Source organism: Chiloscyllium plagiosum, unplaced genomic scaffold (genome assembly GCF_037043375.1).
Source record: "Chiloscyllium plagiosum isolate Xiang-an unplaced genomic scaffold, Cpla_swu_hap1 HiC_scaffold_31, whole genome shotgun sequence".
In the NCBI taxonomy this organism is placed as follows: Eukaryota; Metazoa; Chordata; class Chondrichthyes; order Orectolobiformes; family Hemiscylliidae; genus Chiloscyllium; species Chiloscyllium plagiosum.
The window spans coordinates 62083675-62102961 of record NW_028270169.1 but is presented as its reverse complement, the minus strand read 5'-3'; positions in this window follow the sequence as shown (position 1 = coordinate 62102961).

Here is a 19287-nt window from a genome sequence, read left to right as displayed (position 1 = left end):
AGTGAACACAGGGAAAGTGAACACAGAGTGAACACTGAGAACATTGAACACACAGAACAGTGAACAGAGTAAACACTGAGTACATTGAACACAGACAGAGAAAGTGAACACAAAGTGAACACTGAGAACAGTGAACACAGAGAACAGTGAACACAGAGTAAACACTGAGAACAGTGAACACAGAGAACAGTGACCACAGAGAACAGTGAACACAGAAAACAGTGAACACAGAAAACAGTGAACACAGAAAACAGTGAACACAGAAAACAGTGAACACAGAGAACACTGAAAACAGAGAACACTGAACACAGAGACCTGTGAACACAGAGAACAGAAAACACAGGGAACACTGAACACTAAGAACAGTGAACACAGACAACAGTGAACAGAGAGAACAGTGAACGCAGAGAACAGTGAACACAGAGAATAGTGAACACAGAGAACAGTGAACACAGAAAAAAGTGAACACTGAGAACAGTGAACACAGAGAACAGTGAACACAGAGAACACTGAAATCAGAGAAAACTGAACACAGAGAACAGTGAACTCAGAGAACACTGAACACGGAGAACAGTGAACACAGAGAACACTGAACAAAGAGTGAACAAAGAGAACGGTGAACACAGACAACAATGAACACAGAGAATAGTGAACACAGAGAACAGTGAACACAGAGAACATTGAACACAGAGAAAAGTGATCACAGAGAACACTGAACACAGAGACCTGTGAACACAGAGAACAGAGAACACAGAGAACAGTGAACACAGAGAATAGTGAACACAGAGAACAGTGAACATAGAAAACATTGAACACTGAGAACAGTGAACCCAGTGAACACTGAACACAGAGAACAGTGATCAGAGAGAACACTGAACATAGAGTGAACACAGAGAACACCTCTGTTCCCGCCTCAGGCGACTGACTGTGTGGAGTTTGCACGTTCTCCCCGTGTCTGTGTGGGTTTCCTCCGGGTGCTCCGGTTTCCTCCCACCATCCAAAGATGTGCAGGGTCAGGTGGATTGGCCATACTAAATTGCCTGTAGTGTTAGGTAAGGGGTAAATGTAGGGGTATGGGTGGGTTGTGCTTCGGCGGGTCGGTGTGGACTTGTTGGGCCGAAGGGCCTGTTTCCACATTCTAATCTAATCTAAAACACTGAACACAGAGAATAGTGAACACAGAGAACAGTGAACACAGAAAACAGTGAACACAGACAACACTGAACACAGAGAATAGTGAACACAGAGAACAGTAAACACAGGGAACACTGAACATAGAGAACAGTGAACACAGACGACAGTGAACAGAAAGAACAGTGAACAGAAAGAACAGTGAACACAGAGAACAGTGATCACAGAGAACAGTGAACACAGAGAACAGTGAACACAGAGAACACTGAACACAGAGTGAACAAAGTGAAGGGTGAACACAGAGTGAACACTGAGTACAGTGAACACAGGGAAAGTGAACACAGAGTGAACACTGAGAACATTGAACACACAGAACAGTGAACAGAGTAAACACTGAGTACATTGAACACAGACAGAGAAAGTGAACACAAAGTGAACACTGAGAACAGTGAACACAGAGAACAGAGAACACAGAGTAAACACTGAGAACAGTGAACACAGAGAATAGTGAACACAGAGAACAGTGAACACAGAAAACAGTGAACACTGAGAACAGTGAACCCAGAGAACACTGAAAACACAGAACGCTGATCACAATGAACAGTGAACTCAGAGAACACTGAACACAGAGAACAGTTATCACAGAGAACACTGAACACAGAGTGAACAAAGAGAAGGGTGAACACAGAGTGAACACTGAGTACATTGAACACAGACAGAGAAAGTGAACACAGAGTGAACACTGAGAACAGTGAACACAGAGAACAGTGAACACAGAGTAAACACTGAGAACAGTGAACACAGAGAAAGTGAACACAAAGTGAACACAGAGAACAGAGAACACAGACAACAATGAACACAGAGAATAGTGAACACAGAGAACAGTGAACACAGAGAACACTGAACACAGAGACCTGTGAACACAGAGAACAGAGAACACAGAGAACAGTGAACACAGAGATTAGTGAACACAGAGAACAGTGAACACAGAAAACAGTGAACACTGAGAACAGTGAACCCAGAGAACACTGAAAACACAGAACACTGAACACAGAGAACAGTGAACTCAGAGAACACTGAACACAGAGAACAGTGAACAGAGAGAACACTGAACACAGAGTGAACAAAGAGAAGGGTGAACACAGAGTGAACACTGAGAACAGTGAACACACAGAACAGTGAACACAGAGTAAACACTGAGTACAGTGAACACAGAGAAAGTGAACACAAAGTGAATACTGAGAACAGTAAACAGACGACAGTGAACACAAAGTAAACACTGAGAACAGTGAACACAGAGAACAGTGAACACAGAAAACAGTGAATACAGGCAATAGTGAACACAGAGAACAGTGAACACAGGGAACACTGGACATAGAGAACAGTGAACACAGACAACAGTGAACAGAAAGAACAGTGAACACAGAGAACAGTGAACACAGAGAACAGTGAACACAGAAAACAGTGAACACAGGCAATAGTGAACACAGAGAACAGTGAACACAGAAAACAGTGAACACAGAAAACAGTGAACACAGAGACCTATGAACACAGAGAACAGTGAACACAGGGAACACTGAACAAAGAGAACAGTGAACACAGACAACAGTGAACAGAGAGAACAGTGAACACAGGGAACAGTGAACACAGAGAATAGTGAACACAGAGAACAGTGAACACAGAAAAAAGTGAACACTGAGAACAGTGAACACTGAGTACAGTGAACACAGAGAAAGTGAACACAGAGTGAACACAGAGAAAGTGAACACAAAGTGGACACTGAGAACAGTGAACACAGACAACAGTGAACACAGAGTAAACACTGAGAACAGTGAACACAGAGAACAGTGAACACAAAGTAAACACAGAGAACATTGAACACAGACAACAGTGAACACAGAGAATAGTGAACACAGACAACAGTGAACACAGAAAACAGTGAACACAGAAAGCAGTGAACACAGACAACACTGAATACAGAGAATAATGAACACAGAGAACAGTGAACACAGAGAACAGAAAACACAGGGAACACTGAACATAGAGAACAGTGAACACAGACAACAGTGAACAGAAAGAAGAGTGAACACAGAGAACGGTGAACACAGAGAACTGTGAACACAGAAAACAGTGAACACAGGGAATAGTGAACACAGAAAACAGTGAACACAGACAACAGTGAACACAGAGAATAGTGAACACAGAAAACAGTGAAAACAGAAAACAGAGAACACAGAAAACAGTGAACACAGAAAACAGTGAACACAGAAAACAGCGAACACAGAGAACACTGAAAACAGAGAACACTGAACACAGAGACCTGTGAACACAGAGAACAGAAAACACAGGGAACACTGAACACTAAGAACAGTGAACACAGACAACAGTGAACAGAGAGAACAGTGAACGCAGAGAACAGTGAACACAGAGAATAGTGAACACAGAGAACAGTGAACACAGAAAAAAGTGAACACTGAGAACAGTGAACACAGAGAACAGTGAACACAGAGAACACTGAAATCAGAGAAAACTGAACACAGAGAACAGTGAACTCAGAGAACACTGAACACGGAGAACAGTGAACACAGAGAACACTGAACAAAGAGTGAACAAAGAGAACGGTGAACACAGACAACAATGAACACAGAGAATAGTGAACACAGAGAACAGTGAACACAGAGAACATTGAACACAGAGAAAAGTGATCACAGAGAACACTGAACACAGAGACCTGTGAACACAGAGAACAGAGAACACAGAGAACAGTGAACACAGAGAATAGTGAACACAGAGAACAGTGAACATAGAAAACATTGAACACTGAGAACAGTGAACCCAGTGAACACTGAACACAGAGAACAGTGATCAGAGAGAACACTGAACATAGAGTGACCACAGAGAACACTGAACACAGAGAATAGTGAACACAGAGAACAGTGAACACAGAAAACAGTGAACACAGACAACACTGAACACAGAGAATAGTGAACACAGAGAACAGTAAACACAGGGAACACTGAACATAGAGAACAGTGAACACAGACAACAGTGAACAGAAAGAACAGTGAACAGAAAGAACAGTGAACACAGAGAACAGTGATCACAGAGAATACTGAACACAGAGAACAGTGAACATAGAAAACATTGAACACTGAGAACAGTGAACCCAGTGAACACTGAACACAGAGAACAGTGATCAGAGAGAACACTGAACATAGAGTGAACACAGAGAACACCTCTGTTCCCGCCTCAGGCGACTGACTGTGTGGAGTTTGCACGTTCTCCCCGTGTCTGTGTGGGTTTCCTCCGGGTGCTCCGGTTTCCTCCCACCATCCAAAGATGTGCAGGGTCAGGTGGATTGGCCATACTAAATTGCCTGTAGTGTTAGGTAAGGGGTAAATGTAGGGGTATGGGTGGGTTGTGCTTCGGCGGGTCGGTGTGGACTTGTTGGGCCGAAGGGCCTGTTTCCACATTCTAATCTAATCTAAAACACTGAACACAGAGAATAGTGAACACAGAGAACAGTGAACACAGAAAACAGTGAACACAGACAACACTGAACACAGAGAATAGTGAACACAGAGAACAGTAAACACAGGGAACACTGAACATAGAGAACAGTGAACACAGACGACAGTGAACAGAAAGAACAGTGAACAGAAAGAACAGTGAACACAGAGAACAGTGATCACAGAGAACAGTGAACACAGAGAACAGTGAACACAGAGAACACTGAACACAGAGTGAACAAAGTGAAGGGTGAACACAGAGTGAACACTGAGTACAGTGAACACAGGGAAAGTGAACACAGAGTGAACACTGAGAACATTGAACACACAGAACAGTGAACAGAGTAAACACTGAGTACATTGAACACAGACAGAGAAAGTGAACACAAAGTGAACACTGAGAACAGTGAACACAGAGAACAGAGAACACAGAGTAAACACTGAGAACAGTGAACACAGAGAATAGTGAACACAGAGAACAGTGAACACAGAAAACAGTGAACACTGAGAACAGTGAACCCAGAGAACACTGAAAACACAGAACGCTGATCACAATGAACAGTGAACTCAGAGAACACTGAACACAGAGAACAGTTATCACAGAGAACACTGAACACAGAGTGAACAAAGAGAAGGGTGAACACAGAGTGAACACTGAGTACATTGAACACAGACAGAGAAAGTGAACACAGAGTGAACACTGAGAACAGTGAACACAGAGAACAGTGAACACAGAGTAAACACTGAGAACAGTGAACACAGAGAAAGTGAACACAAAGTGAACACAGAGAACAGAGAACACAGACAACAATGAACACAGAGAATAGTGAACACAGAGAACAGTGAACACAGAGAACACTGAACACAGAGACCTGTGAACACAGAGAACAGAGAACACAGAGAACAGTGAACACAGAGATTAGTGAACACAGAGAACAGTGAACACAGAAAACAGTGAACACTGAGAACAGTGAACCCAGAGAACACTGAAAACACAGAACACTGAACACAGAGAACAGTGAACTCAGAGAACACTGAACACAGAGAACAGTGAACAGAGAGAACACTGAACACAGAGTGAACAAAGAGAAGGGTGAACACAGAGTGAACACTGAGAACAGTGAACACACAGAACAGTGAACACAGAGTAAACACTGAGTACAGTGAACACAGAGAAAGTGAACACAAAGTGAATACTGAGAACAGTAAACAGACGACAGTGAACACAAAGTAAACACTGAGAACAGTGAACACAGAGAACAGTGAACACAGAAAACAGTGAATACAGGCAATAGTGAACACAGAGAACAGTGAACACAGGGAACACTGGACATAGAGAACAGTGAACACAGACAACAGTGAACAGAAAGAACAGTGAACACAGAGAACAGTGAACACAGAGAACAGTGAACACAGAAAACAGTGAACACAGGCAATAGTGAACACAGAGAACAGTGAACACAGAAAACAGTGAACACAGAAAACAGTGAACACAGAGACCTATGAACACAGAGAACAGTGAACACAGGGAACACTGAACAAAGAGAACAGTGAACACAGACAACAGTGAACAGAGAGAACAGTGAACACAGGGAACAGTGAACACAGAGAATAGTGAACACAGAGAACAGTGAACACAGAAAAAAGTGAACACTGAGAACAGTGAACACTGAGTACAGTGAACACAGAGAAAGTGAACACAGAGTGAACACAGAGAAAGTGAACACAAAGTGGACACTGAGAACAGTGAACACAGACAACAGTGAACACAGAGTAAACACTGAGAACAGTGAACACAGAGAACAGTGAACACAAAGTAAACACAGAGAACATTGAACACAGACAACAGTGAACACAGAGAATAGTGAACACAGACAACAGTGAACACAGAAAACAGTGAACACAGAAAGCAGTGAACACAGACAACACTGAATACAGAGAATAATGAACACAGAGAACAGTGAACACAGAGAACAGAGAACACAGGGAACACTGAACATAGAGAACAGTGAACACAGACAACAGTGAACAGAAAGAAGAGTGAACACAGAGAACGGTGAACACAGAGAACTGTGAACACAGAAAACAGTGAACACAGGGAATAGTGAACACAGAAAACAGTGAACACAGACAACAGTGAACACAGAGAATAGTGAACACAGAAAACAGTGAAAACAGAAAACAGAGAACACAGAAAACAGTGAACACAGAAAACAGTGAACACAGAAAACAGCGAACACAGAGAACACTGAAAACAGAGAACACTGAACACAGAGACCTGTGAACACAGAGAACAGAAAACACAGGGAACACTGAACACTAAGAACAGTGAACACAGACAACAGTGAACAGAGAGAACAGTGAACGCAGAGAACAGTGAACACAGAGAATAGTGAACACAGAGAACAGTGAACACAGAAAAAAGTGAACACTGAGAACAGTGAACACAGAGAACAGTGAACACAGAGAACACTGAAATCAGAGAAAACTGAACACAGAGAACAGTGAACTCAGAGAACACTGAACACGGAGAACAGTGAACACAGAGAACACTGAACAAAGAGTGAACAAAGAGAACGGTGAACACAGACAACAATGAACACAGAGAATAGTGAACACAGAGAACAGTGAACACAGAGAACATTGAACACAGAGAAAAGTGATCACAGAGAACACTGAACACAGAGACCTGTGAACACAGAGAACAGAGAACACAGAGAACAGTGAACACAGAGAATAGTGAACACAGAGAACAGTGAACATAGAAAACATTGAACACTGAGAACAGTGAACCCAGTGAACACTGAACACAGAGAACAGTGATCAGAGAGAACACTGAACATAGAGTGACCACAGAGAACACTGAACACAGAGAATAGTGAACACAGAGAACAGTGAACACAGAAAACAGTGAACACAGACAACACTGAACACAGAGAATAGTGAACACAGAGAACAGTAAACACAGGGAACACTGAACATAGAGAACAGTGAACACAGACAACAGTGAACAGAAAGAACAGTGAACAGAAAGAACAGTGAACACAGAGAACAGTGATCACAGAGAATACTGAACACAGAGAACAGTGAACACAGAAAACAGTGAACACTGAGAACAATGAACCCAGAGAACACTGAACTCAGAGAAGACTGAACACAGAGAACAGTGAACACAGAGAACACTGAACACAGAGTGAACAAAGTGAAGGGTGAACACAGAGTGAACACTGAGTACAGTGAACACAGGGAAAGTGAACACAGAGTGAACACTGAGAACATTGAACACACAGAACAGTGAACAGAGTAAACACTGAGTACATTGAACACAGACAGAGAAAGTGAACACAAAGTGAACACTGAGAACAGTGAACACAGAGAACAGTGAACACAGAGTAAACACTGAGAACAGTGAACACAGAGAACAGTGACCACAGAGAACAGTGAACACAGAAATCGGTGATCACAGAGAATAGTGAACACAGAAAACAGTGAACACCGAAATCAGTGAACAGAGAAAACTGAAAACAGATACCACTGAACACAGAGAACAGTGAACACAGACAACAGTGAACACAGAGTGAACACTGAGAACAGTGAACACAGACAACAGAGAACACAGAAAACAGTGAACACAGGGAACAGAGAACACAGAGAACAGTGAACACAAAGTGAACACTGAGAACAGTGAACACAGCCAACAGTGAACACAGAGTAAACACTGAGAACAGTGATCACAGACAACAGAGAACACAGAAAACAGTGAACACAGGGAATAGTGAACAGAGAGAACAGTGAACACAGAGAACAGTGGACACAGAGAACAGTGAACACAGACAACAGTGAACACAGAGAACAGTGAACACAGAGAACATTGAATACAAAGAACAGTGAACACAGAGAACAGTGAATACAGAGAACAGAGAACACAGGGAACACTGAACATAGAGAACAGTGAACACAGACAACAGTGAAAAGAAAGAACAGTGAACACAGAGATCAGTAAACACAGAGAACAGTCAACACAGAAAACAGTGAACACTGAGAACAGTGAACCCAGAGAACACTGAAAACAGAGAACACTTAACACACAGAACAGTGAACTCAGAGAACACTGAACACAGAGAACAGTGAACACAGAGAACACTGAACACAGAGTGAACAAAGCGAAGGGTGAACACAGAGTGAACGCTGAGAACAGTGAAACCTGAGAACACTGAACCAAGAGAACACTGAAATCAGAGAACACTGAACACAGAGAACAGTGAACTCAGAGAACACTGAACACGGAGAATAGTGAACACAGAGAACACTGAACAAAGAGTGAACAAAGAGAACGGTGAACACAGACAACAATGAACACAGAGAATAGTGAACACCGAGAACAGTGAACATAGAGAACATTGAACACAGAGAACAGTGATCACAGATAACACTGAACACAGAGACCTGTGAACACAGAGACCTGTGAACACAGAGAACAGTGAACACAGAGAAAAGTGAACACAGAGAACAGTGAACATAGAAAACAGTGAACACAGAAAACAGTGAACAGAGAGAACACTGAAAACAGAGAACACTGAACACAGAGAAGAGTGAACACAGAGTACAGTGAACACAGAGAACAGTGAACACAGACAACCCTGAACACAGAGAATAGTGAACACAGAGAACAGTGAACACAGAGAACACTGAACACAGAGACCTGTGAACACAGAGAACAGAGAACACAGGGGACACTGAACACAGAGAACAGTGAACACAGACAAAGGTGAACAGAGAGAACAGTGAACACAGAGAATAGTGAAGACAGAGAACAGTGAACACTCAAATCAGAGAGCACTGAACACAGAGAACAGTGAACTCAGAGAACACTGAACACAGAGTACAGTGATCACAGAGAACACTGAACATAGAGTGAACAAAGAGAACGGTGAACACAGAGCACACTGAACACAGAGACCTGTGAACACAGAGAACAGAGAACACAGAGAACAGTGAACACAGAGAATAGTGAACACAGAGAACAGTGAACCCAGAGAACACTGAAAACACAGAACACTGAACACAAAGAACAGTGAACTCAGAGAACACTGAACACAGAGAACAGTTATCACAGAGAACACTGAACACAGAGTGAACAAAGAGAAGGGTGAACACAGAGTGAACACTGAGTACAGTGAACACAGGGAAAGTGAACACAGAGTGAACACTGAGAACAGTGAACACAAAGAACAGTGAACACAGAGTAAACACTGAGAACAGTGAACACAGAGAAAGTGAACACAAAGTGAACACAGAGAACAGAGAACACAGAGAACACTGAACACAGAGACCTGTGAACACAGAGAACAGAGAACACAGAGAACAGTGAACACAGAGAATAGTGAACACAGAGAACAGTGAACACAGAAAACAGTGAACACTGAGAACAGTGAACCCAGAGAACACTGAAAACACAGAACACTGAACACAGAGAACAGTGAACTCAGAGAACACTGAACACAGAGAACAGTGAACAGAGAGAACACTGAACACAGAGTGAACAAAGAGAAGGGTGAACACAGAGTGAACACTGAGAACAGTGAACACACAGAACAGTGAACACAGAGTAAACACTGAGTACAGTGAACACAGAGAAAGTGAACACAAAGTGAATACTGACAACAGTAAACATAGACGACAGTGAACACAAAGTAAACACTGAGAACAGTGAACACAGAGAACAGTGAACACAGAAAACAGTGAATACAGGCAATAGTGAACACAGAGAACAGTGAACACAGGGAACACTGGACATAGAGAACAGTGAACACAGACAACAGTGAACAGAAAGAACAGTGAACACAGAGAACAGTGAACACAGAGAACAGTGAACACAGAGAACAGTGAACACAGAAAACAGTGAACACAGGCAATAGTGAACGCAGAGAACAGTGAACACAGAAAACAGTGAACACAGAGACCTATGAACACAGAGAACAGTGAACACAGGGAACACTGAACAAAGAGAACGGTGAACACAGACAACAGTGAACAGAGAGAACAGTGAACACAGGGAACAGTGAACACAGAGAATAGTGAACACAGAGAACAGTGAACACAGAAAAAAGTGAACACTGAGAACAGTGAACACTGAGTACAGTGAACACAGAGAAAGTGAACACAGAGTGAACACAGAGAAAGTGAACACAAAGTGAACACTGAGAACAGAGAACACAGAGAACAGTGAACACAGAGAATAGTGAACACAGAGAACAGTGAACACAGAAAACAGTGAACACTGAGAACAGTGAACCCAGAGAACACTGAAAACACAGAACACTGAACACAAAGAACAGTGAACTCAGAGAACACTGAACACAGAGAACAGTTATCACAGAGAACACTGAACACAGAGTGAACAAAGAGAAGGGTGAACACAGAGTGAACACTGAGTACAGTGAACACAGGGAAAGTGAACACAGAGTGAACACTGAGAACAGTGAACACATAGAACAGTGAACACAGAGTAAACACTGAGAACAGTGAACACAGAGAAAGTGAACACAAAGTGAACACAGAGAACAGAGAACACAGACAACAATGAACACAGAGAATAGTGAACACAGAGAACAGTGAACACAGAGAACACTGAACACAGAGACCTGTGAACACAGAGAACAGAGAACACAGAGAACAGTGAACACAGAGAATAGTGAACACAGAGAACAGTGAACACAGAAAACAGTGAACACTGAGAACAGTGAACCCAGAGAACACTGAAAACACAGAACACTGAACACAGAGAACAGTGAACTCAGAGAACACTGAACACAGAGAACAGTGAACAGAGAGAACACTGAACACAGAGTGAACAAAGAGAAGGGTGAACACAGAGTGAACACTGAGAACAGTGAACACACAGAACAGTGAACACAGAGTAAACACTGAGTACAGTGAACACAGAGAAAGTGAACACAAAGTGAATACTGACAACAGTAAACATAGACGACAGTGAACACAAAGTAAACACTGAGAACAGTGAACACAGAGAACAGTGAACACAGAAAACAGTGAATACAGGCAATAGTGAACACAGAGAACAGTGAACACAGGGAACACTGGACATAGAGAACAGTGAACACAGACAACAGTGAACAGAAAGAACAGTGAACACAGAGAACAGTGAACACAGAGAACAGTGAACACAGAGAACAGTGAACACAGAAAACAGTGAACACAGGCAATAGTGAACGCAGAGAACAGTGAACACAGAAAACAGTGAACACAGAGACCTATGAACACAGAGAACAGTGAACACAGGGAACACTGAACAAAGAGAACAGTGAACACAGACAACAGTGAACAGAGAGAACAGTGAACACAGGGAACAGTGAACACAGAGAATAGTGAACACAGAGAACAGTGAACACAGAAAAAAGTGAACACTGAGAACAGTGAACACTGAGTACAGTGAACACAGAGAAAGTGAACACAGAGTGAACACAGAGAAAGTGAACACAAAGTGAACACTGAGAACAGTGAACACAGACAACAGTGAACACAGAGTAAACACTGAGAACAGTGAACACAGAGAACAGTGAACACAAAGTGAACACAGAGAACATTGAACACAGACAACAGTGAACACAGAGAATAGTGAACACAGACAACAGTGAACACAGAAAACAGTGAACACAGAAAGCAGTGAACACAGACAACACTGAATACAGAGAATAATGAACACAGAGAACAGTAAACACAGAGAACAGAGAACACAGGGAACACTGAACATAGAGAACAGTGAACACAGACAACAGTGAACAGAAAGAACAGTGAACACAGAGAACGGTGAACACAGAGAACTGTGAACACAGAGAACAGTGAACACAGAAAACAGTGAACAATGAGAACAGTGAGCCCAGAGAACACTGAAAACAGAGAACACTGAACACACAGAACAGTGAAGTCAGAGAACTCTGAACACAGAGAACAGTGAACACAGAGAACACTGAACACAGAGTGAACAAAGAGAACGGTGAACACAGAGTGAAGACAGAGTACAGTGAACACAGGGAAAGTGAACAGAGAGTGAACAATGAGAACAGTGAACACACAGAACAGTGAACACAGAGTAAACACTGAGTACAGTGAACACAGACAGAGAAAGTGAACACAAAGTGAACACTGAGAACATTGAACACAGAGAACAGTGAACACAGAGTAAACACTGAGAACAGTGACCACAGAGAACAGTGAACACAGACAACAGTGAACACAGAGAATATTGAACACACAGAACAGTGAACACAGAAAAAAGTGAACACAGAAAACAGTGAACACAGAGAACACTGAAAACAGAGAAAACAGTGAACACAGAGAACAGTGAACACTGAGAACAGAGAACACAGAGAACACTGAGAACAGTGAACACAGAGAACACTGAAATCAGAGAAAACTGAACACAGAGAACAGTGAACTCAGAGAACACTGAACACGGAGAACAGTGAACACAGAGAACACTGAACAAAGAGTAAACAAAGAGAACGGTGAACACAGACAACAATGAACACAGAGAATAGTGAACACAGAGAACAGTGAACACAGAAAACATTGAACACAGAGAACATTGAACACAGAGAACAGTGATCACAGAGAACACTGAACACAGAGACCTGTGAACACAGAGAACAGAGAACACAGAGAACAGTGAACACAGAGAAAAGTGAACACAGAGAACAGTGAACATAGAAAACAGTGAACACAGAAAACAGTGAACAGAGAGAACACTGAAAACAGAGAACACTGAACACAGAGAAGAGTGAACACAGAGTACAGGGAACACAGAGAACAGTTAACACAGACAACCCTGAACACAGAGAATAGTGAACACAGAGAACAGTGAACACAGCGAACACTGAACACAGAGACCTGTGAACACAGAGAACAGAGAACACAGGGGACACTGAACACAGAGAACAGTGAACACAGACAAAGGTGAACAGAGAGAACAGTGAACACAGAGAATAGTGAAGACAGAGAACAGTGAACACTCAAATCAGAGAACACTGAACACAGAGAACAGTGAACTCAGAGAACACTGAACACAGAGTACAGTGATCACAGAGTACACTGAACATAGAGTGAACAAAGAGAACGGTGAACACAGAGAACACTGAACACAGAGACCTGTGAACACAGAGAACAGAGAACACAGAGAACAGTGAACACAGAGAATAGTGAACACAGAGAACAGTGAACACAGAAAACAGTGAACACTGAGAACAGTGAACCCAGAGAACACTGAAAACACAGAACACTGAACACAAAGAACAGTGAACTCAGAGAACACTGAACACAGAGAACAGTTATCACAGAGAACACTGAACACAGAGTGAACAAAGAGAAGGGTGAACACAGAGTGAACACTGAGTACAGTGAACACAGGGAAAGTGAACACAGAGTGAACACTGAGAACAGTGAACACATAGAACAGTGAACACAGAGTAAACACTGAGAACAGTGAACACAGAGAAAGTGAACACAAAGTGAACACAGAGAACAGAGAACACAGACAACAATGAACACAGAGAATAGTGAACACAGAGAACAGTGAACACAGAGAACACTGAACACAGAGACCTGTGAACACAGAGAACAGAGAACACAGAGAACAGTGAACACAGAGAATAGTGAACACAGAGAACAGTGAACACAGAAAACAGTGAACACTGAGAACAGTGAACCCAGAGAACACTGAAAACACAGAACACTGAACACAGAGAACAGTGAACTCAGAGAACACTGAACACAGAGAACAGTGAACAGAGAGAACACTGAACACAGAGTGAACAAAGAGAAGGGTGAACACAGAGTGAACACTGAGAACAGTGAACACACAGAACAGTGAACACAGAGTAAACACTGAGTACAGTGAACACAGAGAAAGTGAACACAAAGTGAATACTGACAACAGTAAACATAGACGACAGTGAACACAAAGTAAACACTGAGAACAGTGAACACAGAGAACAGTGAACACAGAAAACAGTGAATACAGGCAATAGTGAACACAGAGAACAGTGAACACAGGGAACACTGGACATAGAGAACAGTGAACACAGACAACAGTGAACAGAAAGAACAGTGAACACAGAGAACAGTGAACACTGAGAACAGAGAACACAGAGAACACTGAGAACAGTGAACACAGAGAACACTGAAATCAGAGAAAACTGAACACAGAGAACAGTGAACTCAGAGAACACTGAACACGGAGAACAGTGAACACAGAGAACACTGAACAAAGAGTAAACAAAGAGAACGGTGAACACAGACAACAATGAACACAGAGAATAGTGAACACAGAGAACAGTGAACACAGAAAACATTGAACACAGAGAACATTGAACACAGAGAACAGTGATCACAGAGAACACTGAACACAGAGACCTGTGAACACAGAGAACAGAGAACACAGAGAACAGTGAACACAGAGAAAAGTGAACACAGAGAACAGTGAACATAGAAAACAGTGAACACAGAAAACAGTGAACAGAGAGAACACTGAAAACAGAGAACACTGAACACAGAGAAGAGTGAACACAGAGTACAGGGAACACAGAGAACAGTTAACACAGACAACCCTGAACACAGAGAATAGTGAACACAGAGAACAGTGAACACAGAGAACACTGAACACAGAGACCTGTGAACACAGAGAACAGAGAACACAGGGGACACTGAACACAGAGAACAGTGAACACAGACAAAGGTGAACAGAGAGAACAGTGAACACAGAGAACGGTGAACACAGAGAACTGTGAACACAGAGAACAGTGAACACAGAAAACAGTGAACAATGAGAACAGTGAGCCCAGAGAACACTGAAAACAGAGAACACTGAACACACAGAACAGTGAAGTCAGAGAACTCTGAACACAGAGAATAGTGAACACAGAGAACACTGAACACAGAGTGAACAAAGAGAACGGTGAACACAGAGTGAAGACAGAGTACAGTGAACACAGGGAAAGTGAACAGAGAGTGAACAATGAGAACAGTGAACACACAGAACAGTGAACACAGAGTAAACACTGAGTACAGTGAACACAGACAGAGAAAGTGAACATAAAGTGAACACTGAGAACATTGAACACAGAGAACAGTGAACACAGAGTAAACACTGAGAACAGTGACCACAGAGAACAGTGAACACAGACAACAGTGAACACAGAGAATATTGAACACAAAGAACAGTGAACACAGAAAAAAGTGAACACAGAAAACAGTGAACACAGAGAACACTGAAAACAGAGAAAACAGTGAACACAGAGAACAGTGAACACTGAGAACAGAGAACACAGAGAACACTGAGAACAGTGAACACAGAGAACACTGAAATCAGAGAAAACTGAACACAGAGAACAGTGAACTCAGAGAACACTGAACACGGAGAACAGTGAACACAGAGAACACTGAACAAAGAGTAAACAAAGAGAACGGTGAACACAGACAACAATGAACACAGAGAATAGTGAACACAGAGAACAGTGAACACAGAAAACATTGAACACAGAGAACATTGAACACAGAGAACAGTGAACTCAGAGAACACTGAACACAGAGACCTGTGAACACAGAGAACAGAGAACACAGAGAACAGTGAACACAGAGAAAAGTGAACACAGAGAACAGTGAACATAGAAAACAGTGAACACAGAAAACAGTGAACAGAGAGAACACTGAAAACAGAGAACACTGAACACAGAGAAGAGTGAACACAGAGTACAGGGAACACAGAGAACAGTTAACACAGACAACCCTGAACACAGAGAATAGTGAACACAGAGAACAGTGAACACAGAGAACACTGAACACAGAGACCTGTGAACACAGAGAACAGAGAACACAGGGGACACTGAACACAGAGAACAGTGAACACAGACAAAGGTGAACAGAGAGAACAGTGAACACAGAGAATAGTGAAGACAGAGAACAGTGAACACTCAAATCAGAGAACACTGAACACAGAGAACAGTGAACTCAGAGAACACTGAACACAGAGTACAGTGATCACAGAGTACACTGAACATAGAGTGAACAAAGAGAACGGTGAACACAGAGAACACTGAACACAGAGACCTGTGAACACAGAGAACAGAGAACACAGAGAACAGTGAACACAGAGAATAGTGAACACAGAGAACAGTGAACACAGAAAACAGTGAACACTGAGAACAGTGAACCCAGAGAACACTGAAAACACAGAACACTGAACACAAAGAACAGTGAACTCAGAGAACACTGAACACAGAGAACAGTTATCACAGAGAACACTGAACACCGAGTGAACAAAGAGAAGGGTGAACACAGAGTGAACACTGAGTACAGTGAACACAGGGAAAGTGAACACAGAGTGAACACTGAGAACAGTGAACACATAGAACAGTGAACACAGAGTAAACACTGAGAACAGTGAACACAGAGAAAGTGAACACAAAGTGAACACAGAGAACAGAGAACACAGACAACAATGAACACAGAGAATAGTGAACACAGAGAACAGTGAACACAGAGAACACTGAACACAGAGACCTGTGAACACAGAGAACAGAGAACACAGAGAACAGTGAACACAGAGAATAGTGAACACAGAGAACAGTGAACACAGAAAACAGTGAACACTGAGAACAGTGAACCCAGAGAACACTGAAAACACAGAACACTGAACACAGAGAACAGTGAACTCAGAGAACACTGAACACAGAGAACAGTGAACAGAGAGAACACTGAACACAGAGTGAACAAAGAGAAGGGTGAACACAGAGTGAACACTGAGAACAGTGAACACACAGAACAGTGAACACAGAGTAAACACTGAGTACAGTGAACACAGAGAAAGTGAACACAAAGTGAATACTGACAACAGTAAACATAGACGACAGTGAACACAAAGTAAACACTGAGAACAGTGAACACAGAGAACAGTGAACACAGAAAACAGTGAATACAGGCAATAGTGAACACAGAGAACAGTGAACACAGGGAACACTGGACATAGAGAACAGTGAACACAGACAACAGTGAACAGAAAGAACAGTGAACACAGAGAACAGTGAACACTGAGAACAGAGAACACAGAGAACACTGAGAACAGTGAACACAGAGAACACTGAAATCAGAGAAAACTGAACACAGAGAACAGTGAACTCAGAGAACACTGAACACGGAGAACAGTGAACACAGAGAACACTGAACAAAGAGTAAACAAAGAGAACGGTGAACACAGACAACAATGAACACAGAGAATAGTGAACACAGAGAACAGTGAACACAGAAAACATTGAACACAGAGAACATTGAACACAGAGAACAGTGATCACAGAGAACACTGAACACAGAGACCTGTGAACACAGAGAACAGAGAACACAGAGAACAGTGAACACAGAGAAAAGTGAACACAGAGAACAGTGAACATAGAAAACAGTGAACACAGAAAACAGTGAACAGAGAGAACACTGAAAACAGAGAACACTGAACACAGAGAAGAGTGAACACAGAGTACAGGGAACACAGAGAACAGTTAACACAGACAACCCTGAACACAGAGAATAGTGAACACAGAGAACAGTGAACACAGAGAACACTGAACACAGAGACCTGTGAACACAGAGAACAGAGAACACAGGGGACACTGAACACAGAGAACAGTGAACACAGACAAAGGTGAACAGAGAGAACAGTGAACACAGAGAATAGTGAAGACAGAGAACAGTGAACACTCAAATCAGAGAACACTGAACACAGAGAACAGTGAACTCAGAGAACACTGAACACAGAGTACAGTGATCAGAGAGTACACTGAACATAGAGTGAACAAAGAGAACGGTGAACACAGAGAACACTGAACACAGAGACCTGTGAACACAGAGAACAGAGAACACAGAGAACAGTGAACACAGAGAATAGTGAACACAGAGAACAGTGAACACAGAAAACAGTGAACACTGAGAACAGTGAACCCAGAGAACACTGAAAACACAGAACACTGAACACAAAGAACAGTGAACTCAGAGAACACTGAACACAGAGAACAGTTATCACAGAGAACACTGAACACAGAGTGAACAAAGAGAAGGGTGAACACAGAGTGAACACTGAGTACAGTGAACACAGGGAAAGTGAACACAGAGTGAACACTGAGAACAGTGAACACATAGAACAGTGAACACAGAGTAAACACTGAGAACAGTGAACACAGAGAAAGTGAACACAAAGTGAACACAGAGAACAGAGAACACAGACAACAATGAACACAGAGAATAGTGAACACAGAGAACAGTGAACACAGAGAACACTGAACACAGAGACCTGTGAACACAGAGAACAGAGAACACAGAGAACAGTGAACACAGAGAATAGTGAACACAGAGAACAGTGAACACAGAAAACAGTGAACACTGAGAACAGTGAACCCAGAGAACACTGAAAACACAGAACACTGAACACAGAGAACAGTGAACTCAGAGAACACTGAACACAGAGAACAGTGAACAGAGAGAACACTGAACACAGAGTGAACAAAGAGAAGGGTGAACACAGAGTGAACACTGAGAACAGTGAACACACAGAACAGTGAACACAGAGTAAACACTGAGTACAGTG